An 18409-nucleotide genomic window follows, 5' to 3' on the forward strand; every position below is an offset into this window, starting at 1 on the left:
AGAGAGGACCTGACAGAAATTTTCAAAAAGGAAGAAAACATGGCAGCCGAAAATAACAACAATGCCAACAATGCAAGGAAGATGGTTGGTGACTTCACTGCACCCTCTTCTAACTTCTGTGGAAGGAGCATCTCAATTCCTACAATTGGAGCAAACAACTTTGAGCTTAAGCCTCAATTAGTTTCTCTGATGCAGCAAAATTGCAAGTATCATGGACTTCCATTGGAAGATCCTCATCAGTTTCTAGCTGAATTCTTGTAAATTTGTGACACTGTCAAGACCAATGGAGTTGACCCTGAGGTCTACAGACTTATGCTTTTCCTCTTTGTAGTAAGAGACAGAGCTAGGACATGGTTGGACTCACAACCTAAAGAAAGCCTGAACTCTTGGGAAAAGCTGGTCAATGCCTTCTTGGTAAAGTTCTTTCCACCTCAAAAATTGAGTAAGCTTAGAGTGGAAGTTTAAACCTTCAGACAGAAGGAAGGCGAATCCCTCTATGAAGCTTGGGAAAGATACAAGCAATTGATCAGAAGGTGTCCTTCTGGCATGCTTTCAGAATGGAGCATCATATGCATATTCTATGATGGTCTGTCTGAACTGTCCAAGATGTCATTGGACAACTCTGCTGGTGGATCTCTTCATCTGAAGAAGACGCCTGAAGAAGCCCAGGAACTCATTGAAATGATTGCAAATAACCAATTCATGTACACTTCTGAAAGAAATCCTGTGAACAATGGGACAACTCAGAAGAAAGGAGTTCTTGAGATTGATACTCTGAATGCCATATTGGCTCAGAACAAAATATTGACTCAACAAGTCAATATGATTTCTTAGAGTCTGTCTGAAATGCAAGCTGCATCAGACAGTACTAAGGAGGCTTCCTTTGAAGAAGAAGCTTATGATCCTGAGAATCCTACAATGGTAGAGGTGAATTACATAGGAGAATCCTATGGAAACACCTATAACCCTTCATGGAGAAATCATCCAAATCTCTCATGGAAGGACCAACAGAAGCCTCAACAAGGCTTCAACAACAATAATGGTGGAAGAAATATGTTTAGCAATAGCAAGCCTTTTCCATCATCTTCTCAGCAACAGACAGAGAATTCTGAGCAGAGTCTCTCTAGCTTAGCAGCCATAGTCTCTGATCTATCTAAAACCATACTAAGTTTCATGACTGAAACAAGGTCCTCCATTAGAAATTTGGATGCACAGGTGGGTCAGCTGAGTAAGAAAGTTACTAAACTTCCTCCTAGTGCTCTCCCAAGCAATACAGAAGAGAATCCCAAGAGAGAGTGCAAGGCCATAAACACGTCCCACATGGCCGAATGCATAGAGGAGGGAAAGGTAGTGATTTCCACTGAGGAAGACCTCAATGGACGTCTCCTGGCCTCCAAGGAGTTCCCTAATGGATGTCTCCATTGCTCATCAATGAACTGAATACCTTGGTTAGGCAGAAATTACCTCAGAAGAAACCGAACCCTGAAAAGTTCTCAATACCTTGTACCATAGGCCCCATGACCTTTGAGAAGGCTCTGTGTGACCTGGGATCAAGTATAAACCTCATGTCCCTCTCTGTAATGGAGAAACTAGGGATCCTTGAGGTGCAAGCTGTAAGAATCTCACTAGAGATGGCAAACAATTCAAGGAAACAGGCTTATGGACTTGTAGAGGATGTCTTGGTAAAGGTTGAAGGCCTTTACATCCTTGCTGATTTCATAATCCTAGAAACTGGGAAGAATATAGATGAATCCATCATCCTTGGCAGACCCTTCCTAGCCACAGCAAAAGCTGTGATTGATGTTGACAAAGGAGAGTTGGTCCTTCAAGTGAATGAGGACTACCTTGTGTTTAAGGCTCAAGGATCTCCTCTGTAACCATGAAGAGGAAGCATGAAAAGCTTCTCTCAAAGCAGAGTCAAACAGAGCCCCCACATTCAAACTCTAAGTTTGGTGTTGGGAGGCCATCATCATGCTCTGAGTATCTATGAGGCTCCATGAGAGCCCACTGTCAAGCTATTGACATTAAAGAAGCGCTTATTGGGAGGCAACTGATGAGCGGATAATTTATACGCTTTTTGGCATTATTTTTAGTAGGTTTTTAGTAGGATCTAGTTATGAGTTTGTGTGTTTTTCTGTGATTTCAGGTATTTTCTGGCTGAAATTGAGGGACTTGAGCAAAAATCAGATTCAGAGGTTGAAGAAGGACTCCTGATGCTGTTGGATTCTGACCTCCCTGCACTCAAAGTGGATTTTCTGGAGCTACAGAACTCAAAATGGCACGCTTCTAATTGCATTGGAAAGTAGACATCCAGGGCTTTCCAGAAATATATAATAATCCATACTTTGGCCGAATTTAGATGACACAAAAGGGCGTTGAACGCCAGCTCTACACTGTAGTCTGGAGTTAAACGCCAGAAACACGTCACAAGCCAGAGTTGAACGCCAGAAACACGTTACAAACTGGCATTCAACTCCAAGAATGACCTCTCCACGTGTAAACTTCAAGCTCAGCCCAAGCACACACCAAGTGGGCCCCGGAAGTGGATTTATGCATCAATTACTTACTTCTGTAAACCCTAGTGACTAGTTTAGTATAAATAGGACTTTTTACTATTGTATTAGACATCTTTGATCAGTTTTATGCTATCTTAGACTTTCATGGGGGCTGGCCATTCGGCCATGCCTGGACCATTATCACTTATGTATTTTCAAATGGTAGAGTTTCTGCACTCCATAGATTAAGGTGTGGAGCTCTGCTGTTCCTCATGATTTAATGCAAAGTACTACTGTTTTTCTATTCAATTCAACTTATTCCGCCTCTAAGATATCCATTCGTTCCCAAGAACATGATGAATGTGATGATTATGTGACGCTCATCATCATTCTCACTCATGAACGCGTGCCTGACAAACACTTCTGTTCTACATGCAACCAAGCTTGAATGAATATCTCTTAGATATCTAATACAGGGGACCGAGTCCGAGTTATTAGTATCTTCGTGGTATAAGTTAGAACCCATGGATGGCCATTCCTAAGATTCGGAAAGTCTAAACCTTGTCTGTGGTATTCCGAGTAGGATCTGGGAAGGGATGGCTGTGATGAACTTCAAACTCGTGAGTGCTGGGCGTAGTGACAGACGCAAAAGGATAGTAAATCCTATTCCAGTATGATCGAAAACCTCCAGATGATTAGCCATGCCGTGACAGAGCATTTGGACCATTTTCACAGAGAGGATGGGATGTAGCCATTGACAACGGTGATGCCCATACAGAAAGCTTGCCATGGAAAGGAGTAGGATTGATTGGATGAAGACAGCAGGAAAGCAGAGGTTCAGAGGAACGAAAGCATTTCTATACACTTATCTGAAATTCTCACCAATGATTTACATAAGTATTTCTATCTTTATTTTCTGTTTATTTATTATTATTATTCGAAAACTCCATAACCATTTGATTTCCGCCTGACTGAGATTTACAAGGTGACCATAGCTTGCTTCAAGCCGACAATCTCCGTGGAATCGACCCTTACTCACGTAAGTTTTTATTACTTGGACGACCCAGTGCACTTGCTGGTTAGTTGTGCGAAGTTGTGAAGTTATGTTTGGACCATGGTATTGTGCACCAGTTATTGGCGCCATTGCCAGGGAGAGAACGAACAACAAATTTTACAACCTCAGAGTAACAATTTCGCATACCAAGTTTTTGGTGCCGTTGCCGGGGATTGTTCGAGTTTGGACAACTGACGGTTCATCCTGTTGCTCAGATTAGGTAATTTTCTTCTTATTTTGTTTTCAAAAAGTTTTCAAAAAATTTTTTCAAAAATATTTTCTTCTTTTTCTTTTTTCCCAATTAATATTCAAAAAAAAATATATATTTTCAAAACAAAAAAATTTATATTTTTCTTCAGAATTTTTAAGAATGAATTCTAGTGTTTTATGATGATTTGTTGAATCCTGGCTGGCTGTAAAGCCATGTCCGAATTCCTTTGGACTGAGGATTCAACTAATCACTTCAATGCATGTAATAGCATACTAGAGCTTGGCTGGCTATTAAGCCATGTCTAACCCTCAGATTGGAGCTTTAGACTAAAGAGCACAAGATTCCTGGAATTCATATTAAAAATATTTTGAAATCCTTATTTTTTTTTCAAATAATTTTCGAAAAATATAAAAAAATTTATAAAATCATAAAAATAAAAAATATTTTGTGTTTCTTGTTTGAGTCTTGAGTCAATTTTTAAGTTTGGTGTCAATTACATTTTTTCTAAAATTTTTTATGCATTTTTCGAAAACTCATGCATTCATAGTGTTCTTCATGATCTTCAAGTTGTTCTTGGCCAGTCTTCTTGTTTGATCTTCATATTTTCTTGTTTTGTGTCCTTTCTTGTTTTTCATATGCATTCTTGCATTCATAGTTTCTATACATGAAAAATTTCTAAGTTTGGTGTCTTGCATGTTTTCTTTTCTTGAAAATTTTTCAAAAATAAGTCTTGATGTTCATCTTGATCTTCAAAGTATTCTTGGTGTTCATCTTGACATTCATAGTGTTCTTGCATGCATCACATGTTTTGATCCAAAATTTTCATACATTGAGTCTTTTTCATATGTTTCTCTTTCATCATTAAAAATTCAAAATTCAAAAAAATATCTTTCCCTTTTTCACTCATAAATTTCGAAAATTTGGATTGACTTTTTCAAAAATTTTTAAAATCTAGTTGTTTTTATGAGTCAAATCAAATTTTCAATTTAAAAATCTTATCTTTTTCAAAATCTTTTTCAAAAATTAAATCTTTTTCATTTTTCTTATTTATTTTCGAAAATTTCAAAAATCTTTTTCAAAAATCTTTTTCTTAATTTTACATCATATTTTCGAAAATATCATCAACAATTAATATTTTGATTCAAAAATTTCAAGTTTGTTACTTACTTGTTAAGAAAGATTCAAACTTTAAGTTCTAGAATCATATCTTGTGATTTCTTGTGAATCAAGTCATTAATTGTGATTTTAAAAATCAAATCTTTTTCAAAACTAATTTCAATCATATCTTTTCAAAAATATCTTTTTTATCTTATCTTTTTCAAATATCTTTTCTAACTTCTTATCTTCTTATCTTTTAAAATTTGATTTTCAAAATTTGTTTCAACTAACTAATTAACTTTTTGTTTGTTTCTTATCTTTTTCAAAACTTCCTAACTAACTATCCCTCTCTAATTTTCGAAAATCCCTTCCCTCTTTTTCAAAATTTCTTTTTAATTAACTAATTATTTTAAATTTTTATTTTAATTTTATTTCATTCCTAATTTTCGAAAATTACTAACCTTTTTCAAAAACTATTTTCGAAATTTAACTTTAAATTTTAATTTTTAATTTTCGAAAATCCTCTCACTTCTCATCTCCTTCTATTTATTTATTCATCTACTAACACTTCTCTTCACCCAAAATTCGAACCCCTTCCTCTTCTCTGTGTTCGAATTTTTCCCCTTCTCTTTCTTTACATTACATTCTTTTCTTCTTCTACTCACACAAAGGAATCTCTATACTGTGACATAGAGGATTCCATATTTTCTTTGTTATTCCCTTCTTTATCATATGAGCAGGAGCAAGGACAAGAACATTCTTGTTGAAGCAGATCCTGAACCTGAAAGGACTCTGAAAAGGAAACTAAGAGAAGCTAAAATACAACAATCCAGAGACAACCTTACAGGAATTTTCGAACAGGAAGAGGAGATGGCAGCCGAAAATAATAATAATGCAAGGAGGATGCTTGGTGACTTTACTGCACCTAATTCCAATTTACATGGAAGAAGCATCTTAATTCCTACCATTGGAGCAAACAATTTTGAGCTGAAACCTCAATTAGTTTCTCTGATGCAGCAAAACTGCAAGTTTCATGGACTTCCATCTGAAGATCCTTTTCAGTTCTTAATTGAATTCTTGCAAATCTGTGATACTGTTAAGACTAATGGAGTAGATCCTGAAGTTTACAGGCTCATGCTTTTCCCTTTTGCTGTGAGAGACAGAGCTAGAATATGGTTGGATTCTCAACCTAAGGATAGCCTGAACTCTTGGGATAAGCTGGTCAAGGCTTTCTTAGCCAAGTTCTTTCCTCCTCAAAAGCTGAGTAAGCTTAGAGTGGATGTTCAAACCTTCAAACAGAAAGAAGGTGAATCCCTCTATGAAGCTTGGGAGAGATACAAGGAACTGACCAAAAAGTGTCCTTCTGACATGCTTTCAGAATAGACCATTCTGGATATATTCTATGATGGTCTATCTGAATTAGCTAAGACGTCATTGGATACTTGATGAGCGGATAATTTATACGCTTTTTGACATTGTTTTTAGTATGTTTTTAGTAGGATCTAGTTACTTTTAGGGATGTTTTCATTAGTTTTTATGTTAAATTCACATTTCTGGACTTTACTATGAGATTGTGTGTTTTTTTATGATTTCAGGTATTTTCTGGCTGAAATTGAGGGACTTGAGCAGAAATCAGATTCAGAGGTTGAAGAAGGACTGCTGATGCTGTTGGATTCTGACCTCCCTGCACTCAAAATGGATTTTCTGGAGCTAAAAAACTCGAAATGGCGTGCTTCCAATTGCGTTGGAAGGTAGACATCTAGGGATTTCCAGCAATATATAATAGTCTATACTTTGGCCAAGAATAGACGACGTAAACTGGCGTTCAACGCCAGCTTTCTACCCAAATCTGGCGTCCAGCGCCAGAAAAGGAGCCAAAACCAGAGTTGAACGCTCAAACTGGCACAAAAGCTGGCATTCAACTCCAAGAAGGACCTCTACACGTGCAACACTCAAGCTTAGCCCAAGCACACAGCAAGTGGGCCTCGGAAGTGGATTTACGCATCAATTACTTACTTCTGTAAACCCTAGTAGCTAGTTTATTATAAATAGGACCTTTTACTATTGTATTAGACATCTCTTGAACCATCTTTGGATCATTTTTATATCTTTGGATGCCTGGTTCTTAGATCAGAGGGGCTGGCCATTCGGCCATGCCTGGACCTTTCACTTATGTATTTTTAACGGTAGAGTTTCTACACTCCATAGATTAAGGTGTGGAGCTCTGCTGTTCCTCAAAGATTAATGCAAAGTACTACTGTTTTCTATTCAATTCATCTTGTTTCACTTCTAAGATATTCATTCGCACTTCAACCTGAATGTGATGAACGTGACAATCATCATCATTCCCTATGAACGCGTGCCTGACAACCACTTCCGTTCTACATTCGAATTGAATGAGTATCTCTTAGATCTCTTAATCAGAATCTTCGTGGCGTAAGCTAGAATGATGGCGGCATTCAAGAGAATCCGGAAGGTCTAAACCTTGTCTGTGGTATTCCGAGTAGGATTCAATGATTGAATGACTGTGACGAGCTTCAAACTCGCGATTGCCGGGCGTTAGTGACAGACGCAAAAGGATAGTAAATCCTATTCCAGCATGACCGAGAACCGACAGATGAATAGCCGTGCCGTGACAGGGTGCGTTGACCATTTTCACTGAGAGGATAAGATGAAGCCATTGACAAGGGTGATGCCTCCAGACGATTAGCCGTGCCGTGACAGGGCATTGGATCATTTTCCCGAGAGATGACCGAAAGTAGCCATTGACAGTGGTGATGTATCACATAAAGCTAGCCATGGAAAGGAGTAAGACTGATTGGTTGAAGATAGTAGGAAAGCAGAGGTTCAGAGGAACGAAAGCATCTCCATTCGCTTATCTGAAATTCTCACCAATGAATTACATAAGTATTTCTATCCCTATTTTATTATATTAAATTCGAAAACACCATTATCAATTTATATCTGCCTAACTGAGATTTGCAAGGTGACCATAGCTTGCTTCATACCAACAATCTCCGTGGGATTTGACCCTTACTCACGTAAGGTATTACTTGGACGACCCAGTGCACTTGCTGGTCAGTTACACGGAGTTGTGAACCGTGGTTTTGGCATCATGTTTTTGGCGCCATTTCCAGGGAAAGAAAGAGCAATGAACTTTACATAATTAAAGTGTAATCACGATTCCGCGTACCAAGTTTTTGGCGCCGTTGCCGGGGAAAGAAAGAGCCATGAATTTTACATAATTAAAGTGTAATCACGATTACGCGTACCAAGTTGCTCACGTTGCCAGGGATTGTTCGAGCCTGGATATCACAATTTCGTGCACCAAGTTTTTGGCGCCGTTGCCGGGGATTGTTCGAGTTTGGACAACTGACGGTTCATCTTGTTGCTCAGATTAGGTAATTTTCTTTTTATTTTATTTTCAAAAAAAAAATTTTTCAAAAATATTTCTAAAAATTTTCTCATCTGTTTTCGAAAATAATATAAAAATGTTTTCAAAAATTTTATTCAAAATTTTTAAGAATGAATTCTAGTGTTTCATGAAGCATGTTGAAGCCTGGCTGGCTGTAAAGCCATGTCTAATTCCTTTGGGAATGAGTATGTCAGGCGTGTCATGTCTGAATTACATGCTGAAGCTTGGCTGGCCATTGGCCATGTCTAGTGTTTTGGACCGGAGCTTTCATTGAAAGCTTGGCTGGCTAGTGAGCCATGTCTAATTCCTGGACTGAAGCTTTAGACTAAGAATGCAAGATTCCTGGAATTCATGCTAAAAATTTTGGAATCCTTATTTTTTATTTTTTTTTCATATAATTTTCGAAAAAATCCAAAAAAATTAGAAAATAAAAAAAAAATCAAAAATATTTTTGTGTTTCTTGTTTGAGTCTTGAGTCATGTTATAAGTTTGGTGTCAATTGCATATGCATCTTGCATTTTTTCGAGAATATCATGCATTCATAATGTTCTTCATGATCTTCAAGTTGTTCTTGGTAAGTCTTCTTGTTTGATCTTGATGTTTTCTTGTTTTGCATCTTTAGTTGTTTTTCATGTGCATTTTTCGTTTGTTAGAGTCTAAACATGAAAGATTTCTAAGTTTGGTGTCTTACATGTTTTCTTTGCATTAAAAATTTTTCAAAAATATGTTCTTGATGTTCATTATGATCTTCATAATGTTCTTGGTGTTCATCTTGACATTCATAGCATTCTTGCATGCATCACATGTTTTGATCTAAAAATTTCATGCATTGCATCATTTTTCTTGTTTTTTCTTTCTCATCATAAAAATTTAAAAATAAAAAAAAATATCTTTCCTTTTTTCTCTCTTCAAATTCGAAAATTTGGATTGACTTTTTCAAAAATTTTAAAAAAAATCAAAGTTGTTTCTTATGAGTCAAATCAAATTTTCAATTTGAAAATCTTATCAAAAATCAAATCTTTTTCAAAAATCTTAGTTATTTTCGAAAATTCCAAAAATATTTTTCAAAAATCTTTTTCTTATTTTTATATCAAATTTTCGAAAATAATAATAACAATTAATGTTTTGATTCAAAAATTTCAAGTTTGTTACTTACTTGTTAAGAAAGATTCAAACTTTGAGTTCTAGAATCATATCTTGTGATTTCTTGTGAATCAAGTCATTAATTGTGATTTTAAAAAATCAAATCTTTTTCAAAAAACTAATTTCAATCATATCTTTTCAAAAATATCTTCTCATCTTATCTTTTTCAAAAATTTGATTTCAAAATATCTTTTCTAACTTCCTAACTTCTTATCTTTTCAAAATTTGTTCCAACTAACTAACTAACTTTTTGTTTGTTTCTTAACTTTTTCAAAACTACTTAACTAACTCTCTCTCTCTCTAATTTTTGAAAATATCTCCCCTCTTTTTCAAAAATTTCTTTTTTAACTAATTATTTTTATTTTTGATTTTAAAAATTTTTCGAAAAAAAAATACTAACCTTTTTCAAAAACTTTTTTCAAAAATCACTAACTCTTTTTCAAAATTTATTTTCGAAAATTCCTTCTCTCTCATCTTATTCTATTTATTTATTCATCTATTAACATCTCATCTCACATCTCTACCCTCCTCACAGTTGTGTTTCTTCCATTACATTACATTCTTTGTCTCCCTCTTTTCTCCCACTCACAAAGGGATCCCTATACTGTGGTATAAAGGATCTCTATTATTATTATTATTTTTCTGTGCCCTCTTCTTTGTCATATGAGCAGGAGCAAGGACAAGAACATTCTTGTTGAAGTAGATCCAGAACCTGAAAGGACTCTGAAGAAAAAATTAAGAAAAGCTAAATTACAACAATCCAGAGATAACCTTTCAGAAATTTTCGAACAGGAAGAGGAGATGGCAGCCGAAAATAATAATAATGCAAGGAGGATGCTTGATGACTTTACTGCACCTAATTCCAATTTACATGGAAGAAGCATCTCCATTCCTGCCATTGGAGCAAACAACTTTGAGCTTAAACCTCAATTAGTTTCTCTGATGCAGCAGAACTGCAAGTTTCATGGACTTCCATCTGAAGATCCTTTTCAGTTCTTAACTGAATTCTTGCAGATATGTGATACTGTTAAGACTAATGGAGTAGATCCTGAAGTCTACAGGCTCATGCTTTTCCCTTTTGCTGTAAGAGACAGAGCTAGAATATGGTTGGACTCTCAACCTAAAGATAGCCTGAACTCTTGGGATAAGCTGGTCATGGCTTTCTTAGCCAAGTTCTTTCCTCCTCAAAAGCTGAGCAAGCTTAGAGTAGATGTTCAAACTTTCAAACAGAAAGAAGGTGAATCCCTCTATGAAGCTTGGGAAAGATACAAGCAGCTGACCAAAAAGTGTCCTTCTGACATGCTTTCAGAATGGACCATCCTGGATATATTCTATGATGGTTTATCTGAACTATCAAAGATGTCATTGGATACTTCTGCAGGTGGATCCATTCACCTAAAGAAAACGCCTGCAGAAGCTCAAGAACTCATTGACATGGTTGCTAATAACCAGTTCATGTACACTTCTGAGAGGAATCCTGTGAGTAATGGGACGCCTATGAAGAAGGGAGTTCTTGAAGTTGATACTCTGAATGCCATATTGGCTCAGAATAAAATATTGATTCAGCAAGTCAATATGATCTCTCAGAGTCTGCATGGAATGCAAGCTGCATCCAACAGTACTCAAGAGGCATCTTCTGAAGAAGAAGCTTATGATCCTGAAAACCCTGCAATAGCAGAGGTAAATTACTTATGTGAACCTTATGGAAACACCTATAACTCATCATGGAGAAATCATCCAAATTTCTCATGGAAGGATCAAAAGCCTCAACAAGGCTTTAATAATGGTGGAAGAAACAGGTTTAACAATAATAAACCTTTTCCATCATCCACTCAGCAACAGACAGAGAACTCTGAACAAAATACTTCTAATTTGGCAAACTTAGTCTCTGATCTGTCTAAGGCCACTGTAAGTTTCATGAATGAAACAAGATCTTCCATAAGAAATCTAGAAGCACAAGTGGGCCAGCTGAGTAAAAGGATCACTGAAATCCCTCCTAGTACTCTCCCAAGCAATACAGAAGAGAATCCAAAAGGAGAGTGCAAGGCCATTGACATAAGCGCCATGGCCGAACCTGCAAGGGGAGTGGAGGACGTGAATCCCAAGGAGGAAGACCTCCTGGGACGTCCAGTGATCAATAAGGAGCTTCCCTCTGAGGAACAAAAGGACTCTGAGGCTCATCTAGAGACCATAGAGATTCCATTGAACCTCCTTATGCCCTTCATGAGCTCTGGTGAGTATTCCTCTTCTGAAGAGAATGAGGATGTTACTGAAGAGCAAACTGCCAAGTTTCTTGGTGCAATCATGAAGCTGAATGCCAATTTATTTGGCATTGTTGCTTGGGAAGTTGAACCTCCCTTGTTCATCAATGAACTAAGTGATCTGGATCAACTGGCATTGCCTCAGAAGAGATAGGATCCTGGAAAGTTCATAATACCTTGTACTATAGGCACCATGATCTTTAAGGCTCTGTGTGACCTTGGTTCAGGAATAAACCTCATGCCCCTCTCTGTAATAGAGAAACTGGGAATCTATGGGGTGCAAGCTGCTAAAATCTCATTAGAGATGGCAGACAATTCAAGAAAACAGGCTTATGGACAAGTAGAGGACGTGTTAGTAAAGGTTGAGGGCCTTTACATCCCTGCTGATTTCATAGTCCTGGATACTGGAAAGGAAGAGGATGAATCCATCATCCTAGGAAGACCTTTCCTGGCCACAGCAAGAGCTGTGATTGATGTTGACAGAGGTGAAATAGTCCTCCAATGGAATGAGGACTCCCTTGTGTTTAAAACTCAAGGATCTCCCTCTGCAACCATGGAGAGGAAGCATGAAAAGCTTCTCTCAAAGCAGAGTCAACCCAAGCCCCCACAGTCAAACTCTAAGTTTGGTGTTGGGAGGCCACAACCAAACTCTAAGTTTGGTGTTGAACTCCCATATCCAAACTCTAAGTTTGGTGTTGGAGAGTCTCAACAAAGCTCTGCACATCTGTGAGGCTCCATGAGAGCCCACTGTCAAGCTATTGACATTAAAGAAGTGCTTGTTGGGAGGCAACCCAATTTTTATTTATCTAACTATATTTTTCTTAGTTATATGTCTTTGTAGGTTCATGATCATGTGGAGTCACAAAATAAATATAAAAATTGAAAACGGAATCAAAAACAGCAGAAGAAAAATCACACCCTGGAGGAGCATCTGTTTGGCGTTCAGCGCCAGAACAGAGCATGGTTCTGGCACTGAACGCCCAAAATGGGCAGCTTCTGGGCGCTGAACGCCAGAACAGGCATGGTTCTGGCGTTCAACGCCAGAAATGGCACACAAATGGGCGTTGAAAGCCCAAAATGGCCACCAACCTGGCGCTGAACGCCCAGAGTTGTGTGCAAAGGCATTTTTACATGCCTAATGGGTGTAGGGATGTAAATCCATGAACACCTCAGGATTTGTGGACCCCACAGGATCCACTCAGGATCTGTGGACCCCACAGGATCCCCACCTACCTCCACTCACTTCTTCTCACCACTTTCTTTCACACAACCCCATCAAGACCACTTCTATGATGTTGTGGCCAAGAAGAAAGTGATCCCCGAGGTCCCTTTCAAACTCAAAAGAAATGAGTATCCGGAGATCCGACATGAAATTCAAAGAAGAGGTTGGGAAGTTCTAACAAATCCCATCCAACAAGTCGGCATCCTAATGGTTCAAGAGTTCTATGCTAATGCATGGATCACCAAGAACCATGATCAAAGTAAGAACCCGGATCCAAAGAACTATGTTACAATGGTTCGGGGGAAATACTTAGATTTTAGTCCGGAGAATGTGAGGTTGGCGTTTAACTTGCCCATGATGCAAGGAGATGAACGCCCCTACACTAGAAGGGTCAACTTTAATCAAAGGTTGGACCAAGTCCTTATGGACATATGCGTGGAAGGAGCTCAATGGAAGATTGACTCCAAAGGCAAGCCGGTTCAACTAAGAAGATTGGACCTCAAGCCTATAGCTAGAGGATGGTTGGAGTTCATTCAATGCTCAATCATTCCCACTAGCAACCGGTCTGAAGTTACTATAGACCGGGCCATCATGATCCATATCATCATGATTGGAGAAGAGGTGGAAGTTCATGAGATTATACCTCAAGAACTCTACAAGGTGGCTGACAAGTCCTCCACTATGGCAAGGTTAGCCTTCCCTCACCTCATCTGCCACCTATGCAATTCGGCTGGGATTGACATAGAGGGAGATATCCTCATTAAAGAGGACAAGCCCATCACTAAGAAGAAGATGGAGTAAGCAAGAGAGCCCATTCATGGAGCTCAAGAGGCGCAAGAAGCTCATTACCATGAGATCCCAGAGATGCCTCAAATGCACTTTCCTCCACAAAATTATTGGGAGCAAATCAACACCTCCCCAGGAGAATTGAGTTCCAATATGGGACAATTAAGGGTGGAACATCAAGAGCACTCCATCATGCTCCATGAAATAAGAGAAGATCAAAAAGCAATGAGGGAGGAGCAACAAAGACAAGGAAGAGACATAGAAGAGCTCAAGGACATCATTGGTTCCTCAAGAAGGAAATGCCACCATCACTAAGGTGGATTCATTCCTTGTTCTTATTTCTTCTGTTTTTCGTTTTCTATGTTATGTGCTTATCTATGTTTGTGTCTTCATTACATGATCATTAGTAGTTAGTAACTTTGTCTTAAAGATATGAATGTCCTATGAATCCATCACCTCTCTTAAATGAAAAATGTTTTAATTCAAAAGAACAAGAAGTACATGAGTTTCGAATTTATCCTTGAACTTAGTTTAATTATATTGATGTGGTGACAATGCTTCTTGTTTTCTGAATGAATGCTTGAACAGTGCATATGTCTTTTGAAGTTGTTGTTTAAGAATGTTAAATATGTTGGCTCTTGAAAGAATGATGACTAGGAGACATGTTATTTGATAATCTAAAAAATCATAAAAATGATTCTTGAAGCAAGAAAAAGCAGCAAAGAACAAAGCTTGCAGAAAAAAAAATAGGCGAAAAAAAAAATAGAAAGAAAAGCAAGCAGAAAAAGCCAAAAGCTCTTAAAACCAAGAGGTAAGAGCAAAAAAGCCAATAACCCTTAAAACCAACAGGCAAGGGCAAATAAAAAGGATCCCAAGGCTTTGAGCATCAGTGGATAGGAGGGCCTAAAGGAATAAAATCCTGGTCTAAGCGGCTAAACCAAGCTGTCCCTAACCATGTGCTTGTGGCGTGTAGGTGTCAAGTGAAAACTTGAGACTGAGCGGTTAAAGTCAAGGTCCAAAGCAAAAACAAGAGTGTGCTTAAGAACCCTGGACACCTCTAATTGGGGACTTTAGCAAAGCTGAGTCACAATCTGAAAAGGTTCACCCAATTATGTGTCTGTGGCATTTATGTATCCGGTGGTAATACTGGAAAACAAAGTGCTTAGGGCCACGGCCAAGACTCATAAAGAAGCTGTGTTCAAGAATCATCATACTGAACTAGGAGAATCAATAACACTATTCGAAATCTGAAGTTCCTATAGATGCCAATCATTCTGAACCTCAATGGATAAAGTGAGATGCCAAAACTATTCAAGAGGCAAAAAGCTATAAGTCCCGCTCATATGATTGAAGCTCTGTTTCATTGATAGTTTGGAATTTATAGTATATTCTCTTCTTTTTATCCTATTTGATTTTCAGTTGCTTGGGGACAAGCAACAATTTAAGTTTGGTGTTGTGATGAGCGGATAATTTATACGCTTTTTGACATTGTTTTTAATATGTTTTTAGTAGGATCTAGTTACTTTTAGGGATGTTTTCATTAGTTTTTATGTTAAATTCACATTTCTGGACTTTACTATGAGATTGTGTGTTTTTCTGTGATTTCAGGTATTTTCTGGCTGAAATTGAGGGACTTGAGCAGAAATCAGATTCAGAGGTTGAAGAAGGACTGCTGATGCTATTGGATTCTGAACTCCCTGCACTCAAAATGGATTTTCTGGAGCTACAGAACTTGAAATGGCGTACTTCCAATTGCGTTGGAAAGTAGACATTCAGGGCTTTCCAGAAATATATAATAGTCCATACTTTAGCCAAGAATAGATGACGTAAACTGGCGTTCAATGCCAGCTTTCTACCCAAATCTGGCGTCCAGCGCCAGAAAAGGAGCCAAAACCAGAGTTGAACGCCCAAACTGGCACAAAAGCTGGCATTCAACTCCAAGAAGGACCTCTACACGTGCAACACTCAAGCTCAGCCCAAGCACACAGCAAGTGGGCCTCGGAAGTGGATTTACGCATCAATTACTTACTTCTGTAAACCCTAGTAGCTAGTTTATTATAAATAGGACCTTTTACTATTGTATTAGACATCTCTTGAACCATCTTTGGATCATTTTTATATCTTTGGATGCCTGGTTCTTAGATCAGAGGGGCTGGCCATTCGGCCATGCCTGGACCTTTCACTTATGTATTTTTAACGGTAGAGTTTCTACACTCCATAGATTAAGGTGTGGAGCTCTGCTGTTCCTCAAAGATTAATGCAAAGTACTACTGTTTTCTATTCAATTCATCTTGTTTCACTTCTAAGATATTCATTCGCACTTCAACCTGAATGTGATGAACGTGACAATCATCATCATTCCCTATGAACGCGTGCCTGACAACCACTTCCGTTCTACATTCGAATTGAATGAGTATCTCTTAGATCTCTTAATCAGAATCTTCGTGGCGTAAGCTAGAATGATGGCGGCATTCAAGAGAATCCGGAAGGTCTAAACCTTGTCTGTGGTATTCCGAGTAGGATTCAATGATTGAATGACTGTGACGAGCTTCAAACTCGCGATTGCCGGGCGTTAGTGACAGACGCAAAAGGATAGTAAATCCTATTCCAGCATGACCGAGAACCGACAGATGAATAGCCGTGCCGTGACAGGGTGCGTTGACCATTTTCACTGAGAGGATAAGATGAAGCCATTGACAAGGGTGATGCCTCCAGACGATTAGCCGTGCCGTGACAGGGCATTGGATCATTTTCCCGAGAGATGACCGAAAGTAGCCATTGACAATGGTGATGTATCACATAAAGCTAGCCATGGAAAGGAGTAAGACTGATTGGTTGAAGATAGTAGGAAAGCAGAGGTTCAGAGGAACGAAAGCATCTCCATTCGCTTATCTGAAATTCTCACCAATGAATTACATAAGTATTTCTATCCCTATTTTATTATATTAAATTCGAAAACACCATTATCAATTTATATCTGCCTAACTGAGATTTGCAAGGTGACCATAGCTTGCTTCATACCAACAATCTCCGTGGGATTTGACCCTTACTCACGTAAGGTATTACTTGGACGACCCAGTGCACTTGCTGGTCAGTTACACGGAGTTGTGAACCGTGGTTTTGGCATCATGTTTTTGGCGCCATTTCCAGGGAAAGAAAGAGCAATGAACTTTACATAATTAAAGTGTAATCACGATTCCGCGTACCAATACTTCTGCAAGTGGATCCATTCACCTAAAGAAAACGCCTGCAGAAGCTCAAGAACTCATTGACATGGTTGCTAATAACCAGTTCATGTACACTGCTGAGAGGAATCCTGTGAGTAATGGGACGCCTCAGAAGAAGGGAGTTCTTGAAATTGATACTCTGAATGCCATATTGGCTCAGAATAAAATATTGACTCAGTAAGTCAATATGATTTCTCAGAGTCTGAATGGAATGCAAGCTGCATCCAACAGTACTCAAGAGGCATCTTCTGAGGAAGAGGCTTATGATCCTGAGAACCCTGCAATAGCAGAGGTGAATTACATGGGTGAACCATATGGAAATACCTATAATCCCTCATGGAGAAATCACCCAAATCTCTCATGGAAGGATCAACAAAAGCCTCAACAAGGCTTTAATAATGGTGGAAGAAATAGGTTTAACAATAGTAAATTAAACCTTTTCCATCATCTTCTCAGCAACAGACAGAGAACTCTGAACAAAATACCTCTAATTTAGCAAACTTAGTCTCTGATCTGTCCAAGGCCACTGTAAGTTTCATGAATGAAACAAGGTCCTCAATTAGAAATTTGGAGGCACAAGTGGGCCAGCTGAGTAAAAGGATCACTGAAATCCCTCCTAGTACTCTCCCAAGCAATACAGAAGAAAATCCAAAAGGAGAGTGCAAGGCCATTGAATTGACCATCATGGCCGAACCCACAAGAGAGAAGAAGGACGTGAATCCCAAGGAGGAAGACCTCCTGGGACGTCCAGTGATCAACAAGGAGTTTCCCTTTGAGGAACCAAAGGACTCTGAGGCTCATCTAGAGACCATAGAGATCCCATTAAACCTCCTTACGCCCTTCATGAACTATGATGAGTATTCTTCTTCTGAAGAGAATGAGGATGTTACTGAAGAGCAAGTTGCCAAGTTCCTTGGTGCAATCATGAAGCTGAATGCCAATTTATTTGGTAAAGAGACTTGGGGAGATGAACCTCCCCTATTCACCAATGAACTAAATGCATTGGATCAACTGAGATTGCATCAGAAGAAACAGGATCCTGGAAAGTTCCTAATACCTTGTACCATAGGCACCATGACCTTTGAGAAGGCTCTATGTGACCTTGGGTCAGGAATAAACCTCATGCCACTCTCTGTAATGGAGAAACTAAGAACCCTTGAGGTACAGGAAGCCAATTTCTCATTAGAGATGGCAGACAAATCCATGAAAATAGCTTATGGACAAGTAGAGGACATGTTAGTAAAGGTTGAAAGCATAGCTTTTTTGTTTTTCCATAACCATTGATGGCACTTAAGGCCAGAAAAACCTCTAGAAAGAGAAAAAAAGAAGACAAAAGCTTCCACCTCCAAGTCATAGGAGATGGAGAGATTCATCTCAAGGGTCTATAGCTCAGTGGTAGAACATTTGACTGCAAATCAAGAGATCCTTGAGATACCTCAAGGGATGCACTTTCCTCCACAGAACTATTGGGAGCAAATCAACACCTCCCTAGGAGAA

General features: G+C 38.5%; 3 non-coding genes across 3 annotated transcripts; all 3 read right to left on the minus strand.

Moving 5' to 3' along the window:
* Positions 1-444: 444 nt before the first annotated feature.
* LOC148573461 (small nucleolar RNA R71) lies at positions 445-548 on the minus strand. The gene has a single exon (XR_015906813.1). It is a non-coding gene; the product is annotated as a small nucleolar RNA R71 (small nucleolar RNA).
* A 5576-nt stretch (positions 549-6124) lies between these two features.
* LOC148573462 (small nucleolar RNA R71) lies at positions 6125-6232 on the minus strand. Its single transcript, XR_015906396.1, has one exon. It is a non-coding gene; the product is annotated as a small nucleolar RNA R71 (small nucleolar RNA).
* A 4381-nt stretch (positions 6233-10613) lies between these two features.
* On the minus strand, positions 10614-10721 carry LOC148573463 (small nucleolar RNA R71). Its single transcript, XR_015906887.1, has one exon. It is a non-coding gene; the product is annotated as a small nucleolar RNA R71 (small nucleolar RNA).
* Between the last annotated feature and the right edge of the window lie 7688 nt (positions 10722-18409).

The sequence above is a fragment of the Arachis ipaensis genome, chromosome B2 (assembly GCF_059453495.1).
Source record: "Arachis ipaensis isolate K30076 ecotype BB chromosome B2, ASM5945349v1, whole genome shotgun sequence".
Lineage (NCBI taxonomy): Eukaryota > Viridiplantae > Streptophyta > Magnoliopsida > Fabales > Fabaceae > Arachis > Arachis ipaensis.